Source organism: Octodon degus, unplaced genomic scaffold (assembly GCF_000260255.1).
Source record: "Octodon degus isolate 3935 unplaced genomic scaffold, OctDeg1.0 scaffold00022, whole genome shotgun sequence".
NCBI lineage: Eukaryota > Metazoa > Chordata > Mammalia > Rodentia > Octodontidae > Octodon > Octodon degus.
Window position 1 is genome coordinate 23843526 of NW_004524598.1, and position 24531 is coordinate 23868056.

Sequence of the window (24531 nt, forward strand, 5' to 3'; positions counted from 1 at the left end):
CACTAAGAGAATTTTACAGGTCAGAGGCACTCAGGTGACCATTAAGGGATATGTGGCACGGAGTCATGATGTGGCAGATTCACAGGATTTAGAAAGACTCACTTGCAATAGTATCAGAGGCCTGGAGTTATTGTGCCTCCCACATAGAGGAACAGATATTGACACAAGATACACAATGTATGACGAATTACAAGACTGGCTTACAACAGTCAGCTGCAGACTCAGTTGAGGGAGCGTGCAGAGGGCGTCTGTACACCTGACTGAAGAATTCAGTCCCAAGGTCTGAAGTTCACTGCTGGGCTCCATGCAAGTCTCTATTTGCCAGCTGATGGGTTTGTGAGGGAAGACTGAAGAGTCTGCGATGGACACTGAAGAGCTGGTGACAGAAGGTGAAGGATCCAAGCCAGAGGCCAAAGAGTCTGTGCTGCAAGCCAGGAGATGAAGTCCAAGCTGAATGTGAAGACTGAAGTTCCTGCAACAAAGTGGAACATCGACTCCTTCCTCAGGCCCTTTATATGGTCTCTTTGAGCTGAGTCACTCTGGGGCAGAACTAACTGTGCCCCAGGGCAGGACCCCCACCAGCTGCAACCACTGTGGGAGTCATCCAGCCAAGTCCACACGATGAATCAACCACTACAGATGGGCACAGGACTTTTGGGAGCCTGTGTTGGGAGAGCAGGATAGATTTTGGCCGCCTTCAGGGTTTGGGACTAGCTTTCCCAGCTCAGCCCTTCCGGGTGTTAGAACTGACACCTGGCCCTGGGCGGACACCATGACTTTGTTGAGCCCACCTGGTTGTAGGTCCTCCTGTCCTGCGCTTGGGCTATGGTGTAGAGCAGGGACTCCAAGCTTGCCATGCTGGCCTCAGGCCTGAATGTGCTCCCAGGAGCCTGGCATTCCCAGGGCCGGGAGCCTGTGCTCCCGGTTTCCTCCTTGGAATGCTTTGCCCACCAAGCACTCCTTGAGGGCTGATGTCTGGATCCTTCACATCACAGCGCAAGGATAGCCCCCAAATCAGTTCTTTGAAGAAGCACATCAGCAACACACACAACCACATGCATAGACCGTTACATGTAATACACATATGTGACCCGTGCGTCACGCATCACACATGTCCACACATTCATACCACACAGTGGCAGACAGGCAGTCATGTGCTTCACATGATACACCTCGTGCTAATCACACAGGCATACCACACACCCTGTCATGTGTGCACACAACACACATATGCACCACTTATTCTTGACAATGACATTGTTCCAGATGTTGACATTGCCTCCAGGGTCTTGTGACTGCAACAGGCCCCTGGGATCATTGGCCAGGGTTTTTTTTTTCTCTGTCTGCTCTTCTGCCATTTATTTCTCATTTTACTTTTTATTTGTAATTTATAAAACTTTTAGTATGGGAATATCTAACTCTGTCGAAGGCCAAGAGAATGTTACAGAGCCCCTACAGGGTGCTCAGCCAGTTCCACGGCCACCAACGTGGCCACCCTGTTTTCTTCATGCCTGCTGTCTTAGTACTTTCTCATCACTGAGACAAGATACCTGACATCACAGATACTGGATGAAGGAGGAAGGGACTCTTTTGGCTCATAGTTTTTGTTTTTATTTTTTGTTCAGGGTCTCACAATGCAGCTCAAACTCATAGTGATCCTCCTGTTTTCAGCCTCCCCAGTTCTGGGATTACAGGTGTGTGCCACAACACCCAGACTCGGTCGCCAGCTCAGCATGTCTGGGGGTGGGGCCAGTGTGGCATGTGGTGCCAGGGATTGAACCTTGGCCCCTGCGCTTGTCTGAGCAGGGGCTTAGTCCGCTGAGCTATCTTGCCAATCTTTTTTTGGCTCACAGTGTGCAGGGTTTCACTCCACAGTGGCTGGCTCCGAGACAGGGTGGCATGCACAGGAGCATCACAGGGGAGAAACACCTCATGGCAAAGCAGACAGGAAGCAGCAGGGATCGAGCAGGAGGAGGAGGGCAATATACCTTTCCAGGCCATGTTACAATGAACCAGCTCTTCCCACCAGGCTTCACCGCCCAGCATCACCCCGGCTATCAACCCACTACTGGTCTAATCCAGAGATGACTATCACACACCCATAATCTCGTCGCCTCCCAAAAGACCCACCTATGAGGTCATGAGGCTTTGAGGGGACATCTAGATATAAACTGTAATATCCACTTGCCTACTTGCTAAGTGATTTTGAAGAAAAAATAGGAATTCTTCACATATTCTGATACCAGTTTTCTATTTGGCATAGGGTGACAAGCGTCATCTTCTGGTTTGTGTCCTGTCTTTCAATTTGTATGCTATCTCTTGTGCATAGACCTTCTTTTTCTAAAGATTTGTTTGGTTTTTTTTAAGATAGAGTCTCACCATGTAACACAGGCTAGCCTTAAACTTAACTTATATAGCCCAGATTGGCCTCAAACTTGTGACAATCTTCCTGCCTCGGCCTCCTGAATACTAGAATTACAGGCATGGCCCACCACACTGGATCTTCTCAATTTTAATGTAATACAAATTATCCAAATTTTGGTGATTTTAATTTGTTTAAGAAACAGCTTTCCTTTGCAGACTCTCGCTTTTCACATTGGACTTTGTGTTCACTGGGAGGTGGCAGCATGTCTGGCGTGGGGTAGAGATCTCATCGAATGTCTCATGACTGGGGCAGCTTCCCTGTCGGCCCTGCTGCTCTGATCAGTTTGCCCTCCGTAGGCCTCAGCCTGCAGTCTCATTTCTGTAAGTCTTGATGTGACATGATTCCTCTGGGGTGTTTCTACCTTTCCCTACAAACTGGAGAATTATTTTTCCAAGTCCTGTGAAAACCTGTTGGGAACTTAATCAGAACTACATGGGCTCCATAGGTCAGCTTAATAGCAACTGCCATCTCCGTAGTATTGGGAATTCTCTTTCCGTAATCGTGAGCCTCTTCCCTGACTGTCTAGGTCTCTGCCTGTGCGTAGTGATAATTTCCTGCCTTTGCATCCTACACAACTTCTTCTCAGTTCCTTTCTAGTATCCTAGTTTTTGTGCTATCATCAATGGAATCCATTTTAAATTTATGTTTTCTAGCTATTGTTGCCACCAACGACAAGAGATTTGTTTGTCTATATTTGCTCTGTAGCAGTTGTTACAGCATCTGTGACAACTTTTTGTAGTTTATGTTTTTGCAGACAACCATGTTGCCTGGAAACCACGAGATCCTGGTTTTCCCTTTCCAGGTCCTGAGCTTTTAGCTCTACGCTGACTCGACTTGCCAGCACGTGAATTCAAGTAAAAGCAGTGAAGGTGGCATCCTTGCCTTTTTCCTGATTCCAAACACCTCTACATTTCATGTGGAGACTAACCGAAAGTGACTCGTGTGTGCCATGTTGGGTTTTTGTTTTTAACTTTTGTTAGCCCTCCTTTTCAGTACACAGGAACTGCACTTGTTGCGGGGAGCTGGTGTATGTCCCTAATGCGTCTTCATTCTTTTTGTTTCCAGCCATTCCATCCCTCTCTGCCCCTTCCAACTGTGGTTGCCCTCCCCATTTGAAGAAAGATCTCCCCTCTTCCTATTACCCATCTATGACCCTGCTCTTTACTGGAGAAGAGGCACTTCCAAGTGCCCAGGAGGGTGGCTCAATCAGTGCCTGGGCTGAGCCATGGGGAGGCCAGGAAGGGGAATGTCCCACTCTTTCACGGCAGGTGGCTGCCACTCAGTCTCAGAAATCACTCAAGCTTTGGGGGGCGGGGTAGTCACTACTTCTGTGAAACACTGCACTTCCTGTATTTCTTAAATTTTGTATCGGGGAAATTTCAAGCACATGCAAAGTCAAGACATCAAAGCTGTAGTCTGAGTGACAATGTTCTTCCAAAGTTATGTGGGAATTCAGTGGCCACTGCAAGCAGGGCTGAGAAATGTGGCCTTTAGCTGGGGATCAGCCATTTGGTTCCACCTGGCTCAGTGGACTCCTGCCTCATAAAATGACCCAGAGAAGTGGCTGGTCCCTTTGGCTTTTGTGCCTTGTTCCCTGTGAGGATGGGGCACTTGTTGTCTCTGGGGACCTGATGCTCAAGGTGCCATCTTGGAAGCAGAGAGCGACCCTTACCGTGTGCGCAATCTAAGGCACCTTGATATTGGACTTTGTTCTCCAGAACTATGAGACGTAAGTTTCAGTTCTCTAGCTTAGCCATTCTGCGGTATTCTGTCATAGCAGCACAGACTGACAAGGAGTATGATGAACCCACACGCGCCACCGCAGCTCAAGGTGGATCAGGGCGCACTCCTGTTTCTACCTCCCCTGATCACTCTGAGAACAACTCAAACGTCAGATCTGTTCATCGTGGTTATGTCAGCCTGGATCTCTATAAGATAAAGACTTTTCTCTTAAAACACAGCGTACCATTTGGATCTTGGATCTATTTTGTTTTCAGTGTAGTGCATCGCGACAGATAGAGGCCTAGTTTTAGTCTTTGGCGTGTGGAAAGTGAACTTTAAAGATGCCATCACTCTTCCAGTGAGCAGGTCTGGCCCCTTTACTGCAGACAAAGTGGCTGAGCGTGTTTGGAGTTGTTTCTGCATCTTCTAACCTTTTTCCATTGGTCCTATTTTTTTTAGCCAGTACCACGCTGATTTTATCATAGTGGCTCTGTGCTATAATTTCAAGTCAGGGGTTGTGATGCCCCCACGGCCTTGCCCTTGTTGCCCAGAATTATTTGTACTATTCTAGATCTCTTCTGATTCCAAATGAATTTTAGGAATATTTTTGCAATGGCAAGCGGAAACACGGAAACAAACCCCCAGATTTGGAGGCTGATTATTTCTGTGAACGGGCACTGAGCAGGATCCTTCGCAGAACGTTAGGCCGTGATCTCTGGTGGTCTAGGGATTATATGGGTTATGCAAGCAGGAAGTACAGAAGCAGAGGGGCTTGTCCCTGGGGACTGGCTTCTACGGCAATCAGTGCGCATCACAGTGAGCAGCTGTTTCCAAGAGACAGAAGCAACCAGAGCAGCAGCAGGATCGGTTACCCAGGCAGCTAACCAACCGCAGTATACTGGGGGAAGCAGGAGCGTTTCCTGCTCCGTTTGCTCTAGTTCTGTGAAGTATGCTAATGGTATTTTGATTAGGATTGCATTAAATCTATATAGCAATTTTAGGAATATGATCACCTTTACTAAAACAGAAACACTGAATCTTCTAGAAGAGAGAATAGGTAGAACTCTTGAAGACAGGTGTAGGCAAAGATTTCATGAACAAAATCCCAACCACACTGGAAAGATCACAAAGGATCAACTCCTGGGTTCTCATTCCCATTAAAAGCTTTTGCACAGCAAAAGAAATTACTAACAGAGCGAAAAAGCAGCCCACAGAGTAGGAAGACATTTTTGCCAGGGATCTCTCAGACAAAACACTAAAGATTATACCTTGCAATTTACAGACCCAATCCAAAGCCAGGCACCTTCTACTTCTCAGGGAAGAAAGGCAAACAGCAAATAAATAAATGAAGCAGGTGGCAATGCCTTCGCTGTAAGCATGTTGGCAGCCCTGAGGGCCTCTTCTCTCCTGGGCAAGGGGAGTGCTAACCTTTTGTCCTTCCGGACAACACAAATAAACGGACAAATGTTCAGCATCATTAGTCACTCAAGAGATGCAAATTAAAAGAATGCTGAGATTCCATCTCACCTCAGAAAGATTGGCTATTATCAAAAAATCAATAACAAATGTTGGCTGGGCTCTGAAGAAAAGAGAATGCTTCTCCACTGTTGGTGGGAGTGCGGATTGGTGCGACCACTGTGGAAATCAGGGTGGAGATTCCTCAGAAGGTTAGGATTGGTGGTCCCATTCACCCAGGTATTCCCCTTCTGGGTATCTGCCTAGAAGAATTAAAAACATCATAACTATGACCATAGATTCCATTTCCCATGTTTATAGCAGCACAGTTTATAATGGCTAAATCTTGGAAGCAACCCAAATGCCCATCAGCTGAGGAAAAGGTAAAAAACAAAAAAGGGAGTGCTACTGAACCACAAAGAAAAACAAACTTGAGATGTTCCCAGGTAAATGGATGCACCTTGAGACCACACTCTTAAGGGAAGTAAATGGAACATGCGTATGTAAACACTACATTGTCTCTTTGGTGTGAGAAGCCAAAGGGTAAATAAGGACAACAAGATCCATGACAGGTACTGCGAACTAGGAAGAAATTGTTCAAAAGAAAGAGGAGCTAGGGAGAAGGAGGGGAGGCAGAAAGAAAGGAAGGGTAAAGGGAAAAACAATAAAAGAAGGATAGAATGGAAGCAAAGCTTTGTAAATAAGGAGGGAGAAAGAGTTAGAGAGGAGATGGGAGTGGGGAAAAAAGAGGAACTGGGCTATATATCATGGACAGGTATGAATTCCCTATAAAGAATGTGATCATTATGTGTACCTAAAATGTACTAATAACTTAATTAAAAAACCCAGAACTCTACTTACAAATTGTTTATAAATCCTTAATATCATTAAATATCCTGTTGGTGTTCAAATTTCTATTTGTCTTATGAAATCATCTGTCTTATTAAAAAGTTGATTTGTTTTTATCAGAATCCAAAGAAGCAATTGCTCACTCACCTTTTCAGGAGACTCCTCTGTCTGCCTTTAATTTCTTGTTTAGGCTACAGCTTGAAAGCTGAGCCATGGTTTCTGCAGCTCCCCACAGTCTCGGTTTGGCTGACGCCCGTCAGCGACATCATCACACTTACTCTTGGTTCCTGGTGATTTTCGCGTCGCTGGTTCACTGGGGGCTGCGCAGGTCTGTGCAGTTTTCCTGGTGACGACTACCCCGGAGTCTGTCTCCGAGCCGGAACTCTGTCGGGGCTGAGCACCAGGATTCCCCAAGTCCCTGCTTTCTCACTTGCCTTCTCGCAGGGCTTCTCTGAAGCATCCGTTTGCCGTAGGCAAAGTGCGGGTGGAAGCCGGACTACACGTTCAGCTCTCTCCCTTTACCTGCCAGTTTTCGGGATAATAAGCTGACCACTGTCTTGGTTTGGGTCCCCGGAGGCTGGGGCCAGGAGCGGACATGACGTGTGCTGCAAAGCACCCTCGTGTGACAGCCGGAGTCAGCAGGCTGTGGATGCGGAGCAGGAGGCACGACAGCCGAGGCGCCTCCCCTTGCACTCTCGGCCGCTGACTAGCCGGCTGGATGGGTGTGTGGGGGTAAAGGGGGTTACGTTCGCGTCCTCCAGATGTTGGCTTGCAGGATGCTGCGCGCTGCCTGGGACAGCTGCTGGGACACGTGGTGCAGGTGGGGCCCCCGGGGGCAGGTGGGGCCCCCAGTGCTGGAGGCTCTGGCTTCCGCTTTCCTTCCCAGAGACCTGTGCGGCTTCTCCCTTTATCTCATCATATTTTGACATGACTGTAGAGCAAACTGCAACACTCTCACCAACACCATAACCGCATTCCACCAGGGAATTACTGGGCTTTAAGGTCGCTTGCAATGGTTTGTCTCTGGGGGGTTGTACGAGCAGCGACAGTGCCACAGAAAAGCAGCTGTTCTCCCTCCTGAAGCAGAACAGGCACCACTCGCCCAGCCAGTGAGAGCTCGGTGCCCAAAGGCAAATGCGCATCAGGTGGAGCTGCTTAGCAGTGGCTCTCGCCTAAGAGCGCACGTTTGGGGTGCGCACTGACTGTCCTTTGCGGGTAGTCGGTACACACAGTGACCCCCTCATTGTTGTCAGGGCCCTGGTCCCCTTCTCCACCCATCCTCCCTCTCCCTCACACTCCCTCTCTCACTTGCAGAAGATCTATCTTCCTGTTTCCTATTATTTATCTTTTATTTTTCTCTTTGACTTATTTATGGTTTGGGACATGCATGCTCATATTTATAGTGGCAAATTTCTTTCTTTCTTTCTTTCTTTCTTTCTTTTTTTTTTTTTTGATGTATTTGGTTGTTGTAGGGTCTCACTACGCATCTCAGACTTGTAGTGATCCTCCTGCTTTCGGCCACCCAAGCCCTGGGATTGCAGGCATACAACACCACACTTGGACTCAGGCTGGCTCCGTGTGTCCTTGGGGCGGGGCCGGTGCAGCGTGTGGTGCTGGAGATCGAATGCTGGCCGCTGCCCCTGCCCAAGCAGGCACTGTAGTCCCCCGAGCTACCTCACTGGCCTGGTGGCACAATTCTTAGTAGCTAAAACTTGGAAGGCGTCTATATATCCAGGTACATAGATAAAGAAAATGTGATATTTGTACATAAGGGAGTACTACTCTGCCAGAAAGAAAGATAAATTTGAGTGATTTATTAAAAAAAAGAACGCACCTTGAAATCCTAATGTTAAGCTAATATGTATTTCTACATCAGAAAGCGTCTTACTGCCACTATGATCAAACGGTGGGACTGAGTCTTGACGAGTTTTCCACATGAACACAGTCTGAACGACCTTGTCCTTCCCATGCCTGATGTAATTGGATGTGAGACCAGCACTGCTGGTCGGGTTGTCGGGACGCATCTGCCTCTGCCAACACCAGTAAGTGCTGGCGAAGAGACGAGTGCACTTCCAGGGAAGCCCGACTGGTGGGAATGGAGCTAGGCCCAGGCTCGACTCTTCTAAAATATCGTTTTTCTCCATGAGACCATATGGCTTTGCACTTAGCCGGAGGTGATGGTTTGTGTTCACCTCAGTCTGTACCTATGACTGCATGGAATTTTGTTTTGTGTTCTGATGTTTACATGGAATTTTGTTGGAGGTCCTCCCTTCCTTCCTGACCTTTTGATCATTTCAGCAAGTAAATCTCAATCCTTGATGTTAGCCACAAATAGGCAGTGTGTTGAGGACAGCCAGAGGCCGCCACGAGCACAGAGGGCAGCACTTGCTGGCACTCGTCCCGCTCGGAGCTTCTGGTCTACCTGTGTCCTGCATTCCTGTGGGAATCTGTGTGCTCCACAGGCTCCTGTGGGATAATCCGTCCACACGCTGGAACCACCACGTCTTTCCTCTCCCTGGGCTCATATTCACACTGAGCTTGGAGGTAACTACAGCTTGTTCCAGCTGGAGTCCACCATTTCAGCCTGGGAGCTCCAGATAAAGTCAAAGGCCTTGTGCAGACTGAGCTCAGTAGACTCACAGCCTCTGGGAGTGCCCGAGATCCTCCGTACCGGGCCTGGGCAGCATCAAGGCCCCAAGGACCAGAGACGTCCCAGGAACTGGCAGCCCCCCTGCTGCTCAACTACTGTGTGCAAGCTTGAGATTTACTCCGTGGGCAGAGACTGGAGGAGCAGGAGCTGAGCTCACAGGTTGGCTTCGTAGCAGGGGTTCGGGCAGCCTCGAGAGAGGACAACAGAGATGAGGGATGCGTAGGTAATGAAGGGGAGAAGCCATGGAACTGGGCTTTCTCCAGGCCAAATTCCACCTCTTTCTGCCCCTTTCATATTCTGGTGTTTCCATTCAGGTGGCTGGAGGCGCCTTTAGCCTTGAAGAGGGAGAGCAGGCAAGGATGGCCTATGCCAGCCCTAAGTCACAGTGTCAGACACATTTCTCAAATGACTACCTCTCCAGGTGCAGAGCTGAGCAGACGCTGATAAAGTTAAAGGCCACAAAAGGTGCAGACGTGTTGGGAAGACTAATTTGCCGCTTGTGCTTTCCCGTCAGCGTCGGACGTCTACAGCCTTAGGCACCCACGTGCTTAGCGATAGCGGCTTGCACCTCCCTCCAAGTAGGCCAAGGGAAGCTTCGTGACCATGGCCTACTGCTCAGCGGGGTTCTCCACAGCACAGCAGGCAGGAGACTGACCTCCAGGTTAGGGGTTTTTAAGTCCAGCAGGTGCTGAGGGCTTACTTAGGTTTCCCCTGTGTGAGAGGAGGCCAGCTGATCTGGACCGGACTGCTAGGTCACAGTCGGGCTGTTCCTTGGCTGTGTGAGGTGCCATCCACTGCACCGTGTGAACCGCGAGAGCCAGTGTACGAGTAAGGCTTTGCCTTTGTGAGCCTGCATCTCTGACCAGCTGGCTTTTGCCTGGTTTGGAGCAGGTAGCTCTGTCCTATGTTTTAAGGAGAAATGTACACCTGTGCCAAAGTTCTGCAGCGTCTGATTAAAGAGGAAATTAGCTCAGCGCTGCAGGCCTTGGTTCACATGTGAGTGGGAGCAGTGTGCCCTCGCCTGAGGTGGCCTTTGGATTGTAACCCTGGCCGGGCAGAGACCATGGCCTCCTCCCCTGCACGTGCCCACCAGAGCGCCTCCCATGAGGTGGGTGATCGATCAGCAGGGGCCTGTGGCGTGAGATCCTGCAGAAGGAAGGAGGCTGGGCACTGGGGCCCATGGAGTGGGACCCGACTGTGAGTGTGCACAAATGCACCTGGGCTCCAGTACACACACACACACACACACACACACACACACACACACATACACATGTGCATGCGTGCACGCATGCGCACACCCGTGCACGTTGATGGGATTTCCTTATTTACAGTAGTCCCAAGCAGAGGGAGAGCCGGCTGGGAAAGCCCGGGCTGCACGGCACATCTTCCCTCCTGACCTTAGGGCAGACGCTCAGAAAGAGCATCTAATTTCATGGGTCACCAGCTTCCAAGCCAGGACTTTCTATTGTGATGTCAAATTTATGGCCCTGTTAAAGAGGCCTTCTCCTGGGAACTTTCCCTCAATATCAAAGAGAAAAGGGAGAAACACTCCATCCACGCTGAGAAGCACCTGGAAGTGTAGGTGTATCATCGGCAATGCGACAGTGGTCATCTGCTGGGTGCTTGTTTCCCATAGAGAGGTCCTGTTCAGCCCACTCCTCCTGCCCGGCTGGGAAAACCCAGGCTTTCGGAGGTTGGGCCCCATGAGGACCCTCAGCCGCTGCTTGCCAGGGCTAATCCATGGCCGATGCATCTGTGGCTCACAGAGAGAAACTGCTGGCTCAGCATTTCAGTCAGTGGCATCGAAGGGCCTCTAGTGGAGCTGGGTCCAGGTCCACCAAGCCTACCACTTCTTGCCTATGCAGTCCTGTTCCAGTCAGGACAAAATAAGAACTCAATAGTTCCCTTCTGGAGCAGCCTGAGACTAAAAATGTACATGGGAAAAGATACATGAAGCGCTTAGCAGGGTACCTGCTGCGTCATTAGGAAGGTGGCAGAAAGAGGTCTGAGACCTTTCTCGTTCACCAGCACTGCAGAAGGCAGCAGGATCGGCGGGACCCAGAGGGCAGCTGAGTGCCTCTGCCCGTGCTGCTCAGGCTTGGCGCTCAGAGCTCTGAGCTCCTTCCTGGACCCCAGGGTTGCTTCAGAGACTCCCGGGGAGGAGTGCTGCAGAGGCAAAGCAAGGCTGGGGGCTGCAGCTTCCCAGGAAGAGGGTCAGGTCTGAGGAGAGCACCCTGAGCCGAGGACAGACCCAGGCGCGCGACAGCCGGCAGCTGCCCTAGCCACAGCCTCGTGGAAGGGAGCGCACAGCTGTCACTCTGGCCCTCAGCTCTAAGCAGGCCCCTCACTGCAGGGACGATTCAGAAGGGGCTGCGGTGGGTGGGAGGGACTGGGGCCCAGGAAGTTTACTTTACAGCTAATATTTACACATTTGTTTAATCTATCACCCAGGTCATTTGTCAAGCTGCTCTGCTGGGGCCCATTCCCAGCAACTGCTGCCTGGGAAGGAGGAAGACGGCACTTTCCAGAGAGTCAGGGCAGAGGAAGTGCCTTGACACACGCCTGCAGAGCAGGTCAGCTCCCAGGATGCGGGCGCTCACCCACAGCGCCGCTCAGGGCCTGGAAATGCATCTCATCCGGGCGCATCCGGGGTGCCCAGGCAGCCGTGTCGCAGGGCTGGCTCTCCATGGGAGGCCCAAGGGGCGTGCTGGTGACAGCCCCCAGTTTGAGCTGAGATTTGGTTCCGGTTGGTTAACAAAGAGGGCACAAGTCATTGTTCCAGCGCATTGGACTTGGGGTTATTCTCTTAGTTGAGAAAGTCAGTTTAAATTTTAAGGAAACCCATGCACATTTCCATGACTTTTTTTTTTTTTTCCTGAAATCACAAACACTTATGTTCCTATGTCTGAAGAAACAGTGCTGTGGTCGCTGTCACCGGTGTTCCCTATCGTTTTCTGGGTGCCCGCTGCTGCAACAAAGCACTGACAGGCTGTGCAGCTTCCTCAGCAGTGGACTCAGCACTGCAGATGCTGCGGCCCAGCTCGTTCAAAGCCTGTGCGTCCTCCTCCTGCGGCCCAGGGCTCACGGGGCCGCGCCCACACCTGACTTGAACAGTGTGTTCTCCATTGGATTTTAAAGCTCATTACAGACATTCACGCTAACTCTGATGGCAACCAGGTTTTCCTCTTACATTCATATACTCATGTTTTACGTAACTTGCTAATAAAAATATTTGGCGCCTCCCATGTGTCTGACTCATAATAATAGTTAACTGAAATAATTACAACAGGCACAGATAATTTGAGACATGACTATTGCTAGCTCAAAGCTGGGGGGTAACAGGCTCATGTAGGCCTCATCACCATCACTATTTCTACCATGACTACCACCATCTCCATCACCACCGTGACCATAACCACTACCACCACCACCACCACCATCACCATCACCACCACCAACATCACCACCACCACCACCTCCACCACCACCACCACCACCACCACCACCACCATCACCACCACCACCACCACTACCACCACCACCATCACCATCACCACCACCACCATGACCATGACCAGCACCACCATGACCATCACCACCATCATCATGACCAACACCCCACCACCACCACTACCACCATCACCATGACCACCATCACCATGACCACCATCACCATGACCACCATGACCACCACCACCATGACCATGACCAGTACCACCATGACCATCACCACCACCACCATGACCAACACCCCCCTACCACTACCACCATCACCATGACCACCACCACCACCACCACTGTGAACACCACCACCATGACCATGACCACCACCACAATGACCATGACCACCACAACCATGACCAACACCATCCCACCACTACCACCATCACCATGACCACTACCACCATCACCATGTCTACCACCACCACCACCACCATCACCACCACCACCACCGTGACCACCACTACCATGACCATCACCACCACCACCATGACCAACACCACCACACCACCATCACCGTCATTACCATCATCAACCATTATCACCATCATTACCATCACCTCTATCACTGTCACAAAGGATAAAAATTTTGAGCACTTTCATTAGGTTTTGTATTAACCATGTTATGTGGCCTATCTCATCAACCTTTCTGAAGCCCTAGAAGATGGCAAACACCTTGCTTTATGTTTTAATCTCACAGCTAAAGTTCACATAGGCTGGGTGACTTCCCCACATTTGTGTGCCTATCAGGTGAGAAGCAGGATGGAGGCCAATCCTCTGTACCAACTGATACTGCCCCCCACCCCTGCGAAGTGTGATTGCCGTGGCTTCCCGTGTGAGGAGCTCAGTGACTGAAAGTCAGGCGCGCTGCAGGCCTAGGGCACACAGCCCTGAAGTGTGAGAGCTGGGATTGGAGGCAACTTTGCCTGGTTCCAGTGCCCATTTCCTCTCACTCAGCCTTCTTTCTTCATGCAGCTGTCGCTTGTTGGAGGGATTCTCAGACCCCGATTCCCACTGCCTGAACGCATCTGCCTCACCTCTTACTGACCCCAAATCTGTCATACTTCTGACAACTGAGAGGGACCCCAACCCCAGCCAGCCTATTATAGAAATGGCTCAGGCATGACAGGCTCCCCAAAAGGACAGGTAGTTATGAATGTCAGAGACATCTATAGCTATTATTAACAGTACCCTTGCCTGGCCCTGTACTGAGATGTTCATTTTTGTCACCCTCCACCTCTCCTTCATCGGACCCAGCACAGCTGGAATGCAAACCAGATTACTCTGACTCCAAAGCCAGCAGCTTCTGCTGCCCCTTCATATTCCTACCCCACTGGCAGTGGCCACCATTGTGTCCCTATAGAAGGCAGGGCTCTGCCTGGAATCCCCCTTGTGGGGAGAGGGTTGTTGACTGAGAACCTCGGGCGCTGCCCAGCCCCCCAAGGTCCAGAGTCTGCTTCTGTCACCATTGGACTTCGTGGCACTTGGCAGGGTGGCAAAAGCACAGGCAGCACTTGGTGTCACCGCTAACCAGTCCCTGGGCACTTCCACCAGTGACTTCCACCACTTTGCTGTTGGCCACACCAGCTGCTCAAGCCTATGAGCACCATCCTGGCCCAGCTGTGCAGGCCACTAAATGACACCTCTCCGATCCTGTTCTACGCCATCTTGGCTTCTGCCTGCATCACACACACACACACACACACACACACATTCGTTGCTCAGGTATGTCCACACTCACACCAACACACCGGCACACACACTCCCCTATGTGTTTGCTCGTAATGACACACTCACCCACACCCATACTCACCCGCCCACACACTCAGAGACCCGGTCACACAAACACGCACGCTGACACAGCCACACTCACACCCTCACAGGCACACTGTCCCACACCCCTGCAGGGCAGGCCCTCATATCCCAACGCGATGCCTGCCACCACTTCCAGGGCCAGCCCTGCTCCAGCAGTGAAGAGTGCCCCTGCAATGGCCGAAGTGCCCCAGAATGGGATTCTTCACATAAACGAAGGCAGAGGCAGGTGTTGCAAGGGGTGGTGGGCACCGTGGCCCAGAGCAGACGCCCTCCGAGGGAACCAGCCCACCTGGCACAGGACCGTGGGGCTCTGCTCTGTGCCCCTCTCTCCGCTCCGCTGTCTGTCTTGGAGGAGGACCACAGTGCTTGCCCTCTTCGGGGCGCTGCTGACCGGGACACGCTGCCTGCGTCACTGGAATCACTGCCCTTCCATAAGTCCTCCGCGGCCTTAGGAGCAATAATTTGTGCACGCATCATGCGCTGGAGAGGCGAAAACTATGCATTTGGTTCTCATTCCTGCTCATTCCGCACGAGGAACTCGGGAACCCCACGGGTGCTGACCCTGCTGCCTGTCCTAGCACCTTCGGGTGCTGCTGTCCCTGCCCCTGCACTGCTTTCTGAAGCTGGTCCTGGGGGTCACCACAGAGATGCTGCGGACAGGGCTCAGGAGGGGGACCCTTGAGGGGCATTTTCCTGCTCCAAAGCCACGCAGCCTTTATCCAGAATGAGATTCCCTCAGGCAGAGCCATGAGGTCTCCCCGGGGTTCTGGAGCCCAAAAGATCTAGGTTTCTTCACCTTGAAACTAGAGTACTTTGCCTGTCTCAGCATGGGAACAGCAGGTACAGCCCCCTATCTCCCCATTGTCTCCATTTAAATAATGTTTCACTGCCTTTAGGTCTCTTTTGAGGATTTCAATTGTGCAAATTTGAATGAAATTCCAGCGTGTGGCTTGGGAGTGAGGACCAAGGAGCAGCATCTTCACATGTGTCACCCCCTCAGAGTAGCACGTTTAGTCTTTTTGTCCCACAGTCCCCGCCCCTGCATAGGACGGCCCTTACTGAGTAAGACCACAAGGACAGGAGGCCTGGGGGACCTGGATGTGACCAGCGGCCTTGCAGCATTCACCCCAAGCTCTATTGGCTTCTGACAGTCTCCATTCTCTTGCTGCCAGCAGGGGAAGGAACCTCGACTCCAGCCAGGCCCACACAGGGCTACTTGTAGCTGGCAGCACGAGTCTGCTCTGCACCAATGGCTTGCTCCTCTGCAGTCAGCTCTGCCAACAATGCCGAGTCTCTCGGGGCTGAAGTAGTCTGGTGGCTGCACAGGCCGGGACACATCACAGGCTTCCCTGGTTTGGTTCCTGCTCATTCTGCACGAGGAACTCAGGTACCCCACAGGTGCTGACCCTGCTGCCCGTCCCGGCACCTTTGGGTGCTGCTGTCCCTGCCCCTGCGCTGCTTTCTGAAGCTGGTCCTGGGGGTCACCACAGAGATGCTGCGGACAGGGCTCAGGAGGGGGACCCTTGCAGGGCACTTACCCTGAGAGCAAGGGCCGGCACCCTTCTGCGCCAGAGCCACGCAAACTATCCAAAAGAAGGCCTCTGCCCCAGGCCACACTGCAGTTTGTCCTGGCCGGGAGGCTTTTGCTGACGCTGACGTAAAGTCAGCCATCAGCAGTGTACATTGTGTCTTAAATTGGTAGGTGTAACATGCTCTAAAAGATAGTCATTTTTACAATGAGGCTAAAAGCCCTCATTTCCAATGGCTCTTTAGTCAGTGCTGAGCTTATACATTGTACAGATTAATATTTCACTCCACCATCTTAATTTCTTCAGATACATCTGCCTCATCAACAGGACTTTCACACATGATTTCTTGTACATCAAGCACTGCACAAGGAACATTTATAAATCCAGTAAGCAAAGTCTTCCCAAGAAACCAGTCAGTGCTGCAAACAGACGATCTGATTCAACCTAGCGGGTCCATGAGCCCAGCAGCCAGACACCGGTGTGGCCCATTGCTTCTCAGCAGCCTGGTGCTCATAGGTGCCGAGTGAGGCCGCCGGCTCCACACTCCCAGCTGTGAGGACAAAAAGTATCTCCAGACATCACTGAGCAGCCTCTGGGGACAAAAATCCCCTGGTCAAGAATTGCCCTTAAAGATGCAAATAGCGATTGCAGGCTCCACTATGTAACTCCGAAGCATATTGATGAAACCGCGAGTTTAATCTTAGGAGGCTCAGGAGGCTCCAAGCACCTTGGACAACTGACACACCGAACTCCCACGCTCACAGAGCGCTGGCCCCAGGGGCGGTGGGCTTGGAATCACAGCCAGCACTAACTCTGCTCCTGGGGCAGCTGCAGGATGCAAGGAGCTCTAGGGTCACCTGAGTCACACACTCTGGCCCAGGCCGAAGCCTCAGCTCACAGGACAGGAGCTGAAGGTGGGGCTGGATCTGAGACTGGCACTGCCCAGGCTGCTGGTTGTGGATGCTGAGCCCTGCCTGAGACCTCCAAGCCCCCCACGCAGCATTCCTCGGTCATGCACGTCCTGCGCCATCATGGTCCCTGGGACCCCATTTGTTCAATTCTTCTTTCAGCCTCATCTTCTTAGGAATGTCCCTGCCTGCCTTGACCTGCTGTTGTGTCCTCCTCCCACTTCACTGGGCTGAGCCAAGGGTGCCACCAGCTTGCTGGTTGGTCCTTCTGAGCTTCGCCTGGGACTCGCTGGCCCCCTTCGGCCCATGGCTGATCCCCGTGGCTCTGTCCCTCTACAGCTGGCTCCCTTGTCCTGTCTGCCAAGCTGGTGGTCTCCCACCTTCATCCTCCCTGGAGCAACGCGCTGCCTCCTGTGTGCTCACTGATTTTCCTCTGCACCTGCACAGGGTCAGCTTCTCCCCAGAAAGTTGGAGTGAGGACTGGCGTCCAACACCAGCACCAGGCCACGCTTGGGGCCACATCGGGGTCACTTCAAGAAGTGCTTCTTTTTCAGGTCAGGAGTTTACATTGCTTTTATTTTTCACCCCAGCTGGGCTGCCTTTTGCTGCAAAGGTTTGTCCTAGCACAAAGCATTTCCCACCTCTTCCTCTCTTTGACACACCAGCTCTCCCAGCTCTCTGCTCCTCTTTGCTGTGGCTGTGGAAACACCTCTGTGGGAAGCAAGGTGGCCAGATTCCAGCTACCCAGAAGTCTTTCCCTTGGTCAGGTACAGGAAATCCTCTCAGGATGGCCCTCTGTCTCTCTGCTGGGCTGGGCCCCAGGCCCTGCTGTCTCCCAGCTCTCTGATGTGCACCGAAAACCCTTCCTTTCTCTCCACGGCCGCAGGTGCCGCTTCCCAGCTGAGCAGGTGTCCTGGAAGGTGCTCAGCCGTGCACGGTGGCATAGCTGTCAGAGACGAGAGGATCCCAGCAGACGCCCCGCCTGCGGTGATATTATTTAGGGCGTGTGATGTTTAGGATCATGTCTTCCTTTTCTAAAAGAATTTTTAAATCATTTACTCATTTATGTATTTGGTACAAGGTCTTGCCACACAGCTCAGGCCCACAGTGACCCTCCTGTCTCAGCACTAGGAATACATATGCGCCACCACACCCGGTTTCGGTGGCAGGCTTGGCATGGGGTTAACACAGGACGCAGTACTGGGGATCGAACCTGGGTCCTTGCCCTTGCCAGGTAGGTGCTTAGAATGCCAAGCTAGCTTCCTGGCCCCGGATTGTGTCCTCTTAATGCCTTGTGTTGCAAGTTTGGCACACAGGCTGGGTGCGGTTGGAAGTGGGTGGGACATTTAGAGGTGAGGCCTCAAGGGAGAAAGGCAGGTCACCAGGGCAGAGTCAGTCTGTCCCTGAAGCCAGCGGTGGGAGCCGGGGAGATGGCTCAGTGGAATAAGCACTTCCCTGCATGCGCAAGGGCCTGAGTTCAATCCCCGGTTTCAAAAAAAAAAAAAAAAAAAAGACAGCGCTGGGCACCCGGTGCCTTCCTGTAGGAAGCTTTCTCCACAGCACACTCCCACCGTGACATTCTGCCACACCACAAACCAAAGGCAGCGGAGCAGCTGGCCTTGTGCTGTAAGCCCAAGCAAGCCTTTGCTTCTTTAAGTCCGATTGCTTGAGTAGTCAGCCCTCAATGGGAAGCAAACCAACAGCAGCTTGGGATCTGTAGTAATAGCATTTCTGAGCCGAGCTCCAAAGGGCTGTCTGCATCTTCATGGGTGTTCTCCTCGGCCTGGCGGAGATCTCCTGAGCTCTCACTCAGACTGTATCCAGCTCTGCGCGGGGTGTGGGAGCGAGTCCAGGGCACAAGCAGGCAGCAGTCCTCTCCTGGAGCCCCACAGCCCACCCGAAGGAGTTCCATTAGACGCTTGCTGTGCTGTGCTTGATCCAGTAAGAGAAGCGCTGTGTGGAAGGAGCTATTTGCTCCGGGCATCCTCGCTGCAGGCATCCTCGGTGCTCACGTGCCTCTAAGGCCTGCTCACTCAGTGGGACTAAGCTTCCTCAGGAGAAGGCAGGGTGAGGACCATGGGGCCCTGCTCCACATGCCTCACTGTGCACAGTCACTGTGATGCAGGAGCAGGTGGAACACCAGGACGTCCCAGGATAGCCACGGCATGGCAGCAGCTGAGGATGGTGACCAGCCCTGCACATGGGGACACTTTCCTCCTGCCTCTGGGTCACAGCAGCCAGCCAGGAGCAGATCTGCCTGACCAGGTAAGAATTCAAAGAATATGCTTGGCTTATACTCCAAACTGCCCTCTAGCTCCAGGTTCCCACATCGGGTCTGGGGCCCACACGATGGTGTGGTGGATTGCCAGCTGGGTGCCAACTTGTAACTCCCGGCTGAACTGAACTGGTTTGGTGCTGGGTGTGGGACCCACCTGAGGGCTGTTGCCCGCAGCATAAGAGGCAGAACTGGAGAAGAAAAAGAAGGGAAGCTGTTAGGGAGGCTGAGGGGAGCTGCTGGTTCTCTTGGTGGAGCTTATCAGGCTGGCTGTCCTGATGGACTCGGCTGTTCTCATCGTTGAAGGAGCTCAGGACCTTCTTGTTGCTGTAAATGGTCACGGTTCACTTTGGGGGAGCTCTGGTCCTCACTTTGAGCATCACTTCCCGGCTCTGGAGGGGAAGATGGTACAAGGCTCAGTCTCTTGGAGAAGCTTGCCACGTTGGCTTTCCTGATAGGAGCACGGCTGCTATCAGAGGAGCTAGGGAAGCTTCTTCAGCCCACTGGCATGGACTTCCCAGCTTCCACCACGGACCTGTGGGCCTTCCTAGTGCAGAATCGTGAAGCTGGCCTGCACGAGACATTGTCATGGGCTCTAGGCCTTCAGCTGGACTCAAGCAGGACACGACCATGAGATCCAGGTCCTCAGCGGGAGCCTTTGGGTCTGTAATGTGTGGACAGTTTGTCTGCACTTTCTTTGGCTATGATTCCTTGGGTGATTCATCATAATATAATCTTAGAAAATATGTGTCCTGTATTGTATTATTGTTCCCCTTGCAAAACCCCAAACTATAACAGAGGTCGTGAGGAGGAGGAAGGGTGATGAAATGGATCAGGGCAGAAGCCCTCACCAGAGGACGAAGCAAGGAGCTCTATGCTGTGCCCCAAGAAGACACTGTTAGAAGGCCCATGTCACACCCAGGGAAGGTCCTCCCAAGATTCGGCCATGTCAAGACCTGAAACCTCATGTCTGTCCCTTTGAACTGCGGAATGGTGAGGCTTTGTTGGTGGCCTGAGCTGGCCAGGGCCTGCTCTTTTCTGCAGCCTGGGAAAGACTGAGTGAACCCCTCCTCTCCTGCAGAGTGCAGCCCCAACAGGAGGCAAGGCCCCTGGAGCCTGTTCCACGGCCTCTACCCTCTGTGCTATTTCTCTCCTCTAGGGAACACAGACTTGGATCCACGCTCACGTCACGCCTGTAGCTCCACTCAGCAGGAGCTGCTTCTCGGGGGCTTCCTCAGCCCTGATAGGCGCTGCCGCAGGGGAAGCAGGGTCAATTCCGGACATTAAGAGTGAGTGGGGAGCAGCCAGTCCGCGGGGTGGGAGTGACGGCCAGGCCGGAGGGCGCATTTCCTCTGGGTCCCATCTGGTAATCAGGCCTTGCCCTGCAGCCCGGCCGGCTGAGGGCCCGGTGTTTGTCTTGGCGAGTGCTTTTGGCCGCTGCATTACCGCGCAGCCCTCTGCTGGAACCTGCTGGTGTCCCCTGACGTCGTGGTGTTGTTGTGAAACAGGGCCTGACAATGGGGCTCCGGGTGGCAGCGGGAAATCTCATTTCCTCACCAGAGAGGCCCATCCCTCACGAGCCACGGGGACCTACTGGTGGCCTTTGGAAGGGAACATCTGATCATGGAGGTGGCAGCACCACTCAGTGTGGCCCTGGGAGAGGGATACAGCTGGTGAGTGTTGTTGGTTCAGGCCACTGCCAGTGAGGTGTCCCCTCTGAGCATAGGGACCATGACAAGAGCTGGCTGGTGTGGGGACAGCAGAATTAGACTGTGGGTACGGCTTCTTCCTTGTCCCTGAGACCTGTGGGTGTGAACACAACTTGCCACATGCACTTGGGCCCCTGGGAAATCCTCTACAGACATCGTTTTCTGGACACGGAAGGTGCTAGGATCACCCTGGGCAGAAGGGACAACCCTCTCCAGATCTACCATGTGGGACAACCAAGTGCAGATGGAACAAGTGACACTGGTGTCTCGTCAGCTGCTGCTCATGTAGTCCATCTGGGGTCTGTTTCCGCTGCTGACAGTAGAGGCTCACTGGCGCAAGCACTGCAGGGCTGAGAGGACCTGGGCAGCTGTGGACTGTGCCTCTGTGCAGGTCTCCTCAGCTGCGCACCATACACCTCCATGACCCTTGTTCCCACAGTCCAGACCCCCTTGCTGGGTGGGTCCTCCGAGGCAGGAAGGAGGACAGGATGTGGGACACCCCAGGGCAGCAGCACTGCCACCTTGCTCAGAAGCCCCACACGCAAAAACGCTGCATAGGGACGGCTGGCACCAGCAGAGCTCCGGGCTAATGGGTGCTGAGCCTTCTCAAACATCGTAGCCCAGCAAAAGGGACTGAGTCTGAAACAGGTGAGTCTGGAAATGCAAGCAGCACCGGCCTTTGCCTGCTCAGCTCTGATCAGCATCTGCGCCTGTACCAGTGGGCAGCACCTGGACTGTGGATGAGCCCAGAGCAACAGCATCCGGGCAGGGGAGGTGTCCCGGCTACTCCCCCAGGAGAGCCTGCGGAGTGGTGCAGCCATTGCCGGGAGAGCTGGCCTAGTAGGCAGTGGATGCCGATTCATCAAGGAGAGTGTGGATTGCGCTTTCCATCAGATCACAAGAACTGTCCCTACTTTCCAGAAGGCCCACGGCACCTGGTGCCCTTGCTCTTTCCAAAACTAACTCTTGGCGCCCTGATGGCCTTGGGCTCCACACAGCCACATCCACGACCTGTGAATCTGCACATGAAGAAGTGAGCACATGGCCAGGTTGCCCCTCAAGCGCCTTTGTCCTGCCCAGGAGCCACCTCGTGGTCCAGGCTCTCCCCATGCTTGACCTGTATAGCTGGGGAAGGCACCCAGAGATTCCACCCTAAACCCTTGAGAGGAGGATCCTGGATTGCCCAGGGCCAGCGGAGCAGGGCGCTAGCAGGGCAGACTCCTCTCATGTTCATTCCTGGCGTGGTGCCCTGTGCCCCTGGGCCCACCTCTTTTGTGTCTCTTGGGGAGTCCCGAGCTGTTGTCCATGGGTACAAATGCTCAGAAAGACCAGGACATGGTAATCAGGGTCCTCACAGGGTGGGAGGCCGCAGCACACCTTCCAGGCTCATGGGATGGGGCTGGCTCAACCCCCAGGCTGTGCGGCAGGTGCAGGAGTATCTGGGAGGAGAGGGCTGAGGAGGGAGAGTGGCTGCCCGTGGGCTGACAGGGGAGCACCGACCAACAACGCAGCCATCACTGGTGCCTGCACAAGGCTCACCCAGGTGCGGTGTCCGCCCTTGTCCAGGGAAGGACAGCCCTTGTGATGACCCTACGAGGGCACACACTTCTAGAGAGCCTGTCACCTGTAAAGAAGACACTGGTCCCCATGCTGTCTTCACAGGCATTGGCCCCGTATCTCTGTCCAAGGTCCATCTCTGGAAGGAACCAGCACAGGGCAGCAGTTGCCCAGCCGATGCCCTCACCCTAATGTGGCCACATCTGCAAAGACCCTGCCACCAAATGAGGTGATGCCCTAGGCTTGGGACATAACTAACTTGGGAAGTGGGGCCAGTGAGATAGCACAGCAGATTAAGCGCCTGCTTAGGCAAGCACAGGGACTGAGGTTTGATCCCCGGTACCAGATTCCATGCAGGTTCCATCCCTGGGTGCACTGAGCTGGCCATGGAGTCCCGCACATGCTGGAATACGCCTGCAATCCCAGCGCTGGGGAGGCTGAAAACAGGAGGATCACTACGAGTCAGAGCTGTAGTGAGATTCTGTACCAAATACATTTTTAAAAAAGAAAAAACCTTGGAGAATGGACACTGTCCCAACCCAGGGCAGATGCCCCGTGCCAGTTGTTCCAGGTGTTTGAGGCCCACAGCAGCCAGCCCAGCACCGGCACCAGGCTTGGAACCGCATGCATGTGGGTGCAGGGCTCCGGGGACTCTGCCCTGTGAGGAGGCCACGCACCACGCTGAACACTCAGCAATGCAGTGGGCAGAGCTCGGTGCTGAAGTGAGCTCCGGGCTCCAACCTAGACTAGCATCTGTAGAGCAGCTAGGCTGTGACATCAGCCTCCCCCAGGGCAACAGCACCTTGCACCCGGCCCCGCCCCCAGGCCTGGGAGGGGCGGGATCCTGGCTCCTGAGGTAATGGAAGCTTCTTCATGGGTCAGGGCTGGCTGGGTTCTGCGTGATGGGCTGCATCTGCTGAGGTTGCCCTGGGCCCTGCCTTCCCACGCCCACAGCGGCCCAGGGCAGTCCACAGGGGCTCCTGGCCACAGAGCTAGCTCCAAGCTCCTTCCTGGGGAAGGTCTCGTCTTCCTGGGCTCCGAGGAGTGAGGCGTGGCCTCGAGAAAGCAGCAACCAGAAGCTTGTTGAGCTCTGCCGGCAGCCTGTGCCCTTTCCGCCGCTATCACCCCCGTGCTGAAAGGCCGCCTCTTGGCCAGCAGGCCTGGTTTCCTGCTGCCGTATGCCAGCAGCCAGCGCCTCTGCTTGCAGGCATGAGCCTCCGTCTTTCCAGCCCTTTGCTCTGACCTCTGGATCCCACATTCTTTCAAGGAAGCCCCACCCCAGCGCAGCCCGCCATTCAGGCAAGGCTCTAAGAGGTACTAGGTGAGCTGCCCCCTGGTTTCGTGTGCTCCGGCCCTTGCTCCTTGGTCCTTCCTGCCACCAACTGCCAGTCTTCCTCCATGTGTTTTACACAGGAAGGACATTCAGCCTCCAAGCATGCAGATTTATTCACCCCTTTCCCCAAGTCCCAGTCCAGCATCCACCATGACAGAGCCCCAAGCTGGGCCATGGGGGTGGAGGAGCTGGTGTGCGGCCTCCTCAATAGCCCTCCACCTGACGGACACGCAGCCTGCAGGGCAGCTGTCCATGCTCAGGGCTGTAACAGCTGCGCAGGCACCCTGGCCTCGTGTTGCAGGATGGAGACATGGCCTTGTGGGGGTGAGGAGTCCATGTAAAGTGATGTGCAGAGTGGGCAGTGTCCCAAGCCTGGGCAGTAGGGCACAAGCCACCATGCTTCTGCTGTGTGGGGAGCACCTCGGCCAGGCTGGAGTCATCCCAGCATCCAGCACACCCCAGGCTCCGTCCTGGGGACAGCTGGTGGGCACGGCTGGCTGGGATCACAGATGGAGTGGAGAAGAAGACATGGAGCATAGAAAGCAGGCAGGAACCTGGCATGTGGTGGAGAGGACAAACGGGACCACAGAGCAGCAAACTCCAGGGGTTCAGACATTGGTCCCGGGACGAAGCAGCCAGCCAGTGTAGTGCGGGCTCAACACACACCAGACAAACCCAGCAGCGCCGAAGCAGGCTTGGCCTGCTTGTGGGAGAGGTTCTGCTGTTTTACTTCATAAAATAACAACAGAGCAGAACAAAGACCCCACTGGTCCCAGCCTGCTGAGCTTACTTCACAGCTT

At 53.4% G+C, this 24531-nt stretch overlaps 1 pseudogene; it reads right to left on the minus strand.

Annotated features, from left to right (window-relative positions):
- Nucleotides 1–5486: 5486 nt before the first annotated feature.
- Nucleotides 5487–5597, minus strand: LOC111815869 (annotated as a pseudogene).
- Nucleotides 5598–24531: the final 18934 nt, after the last annotated feature.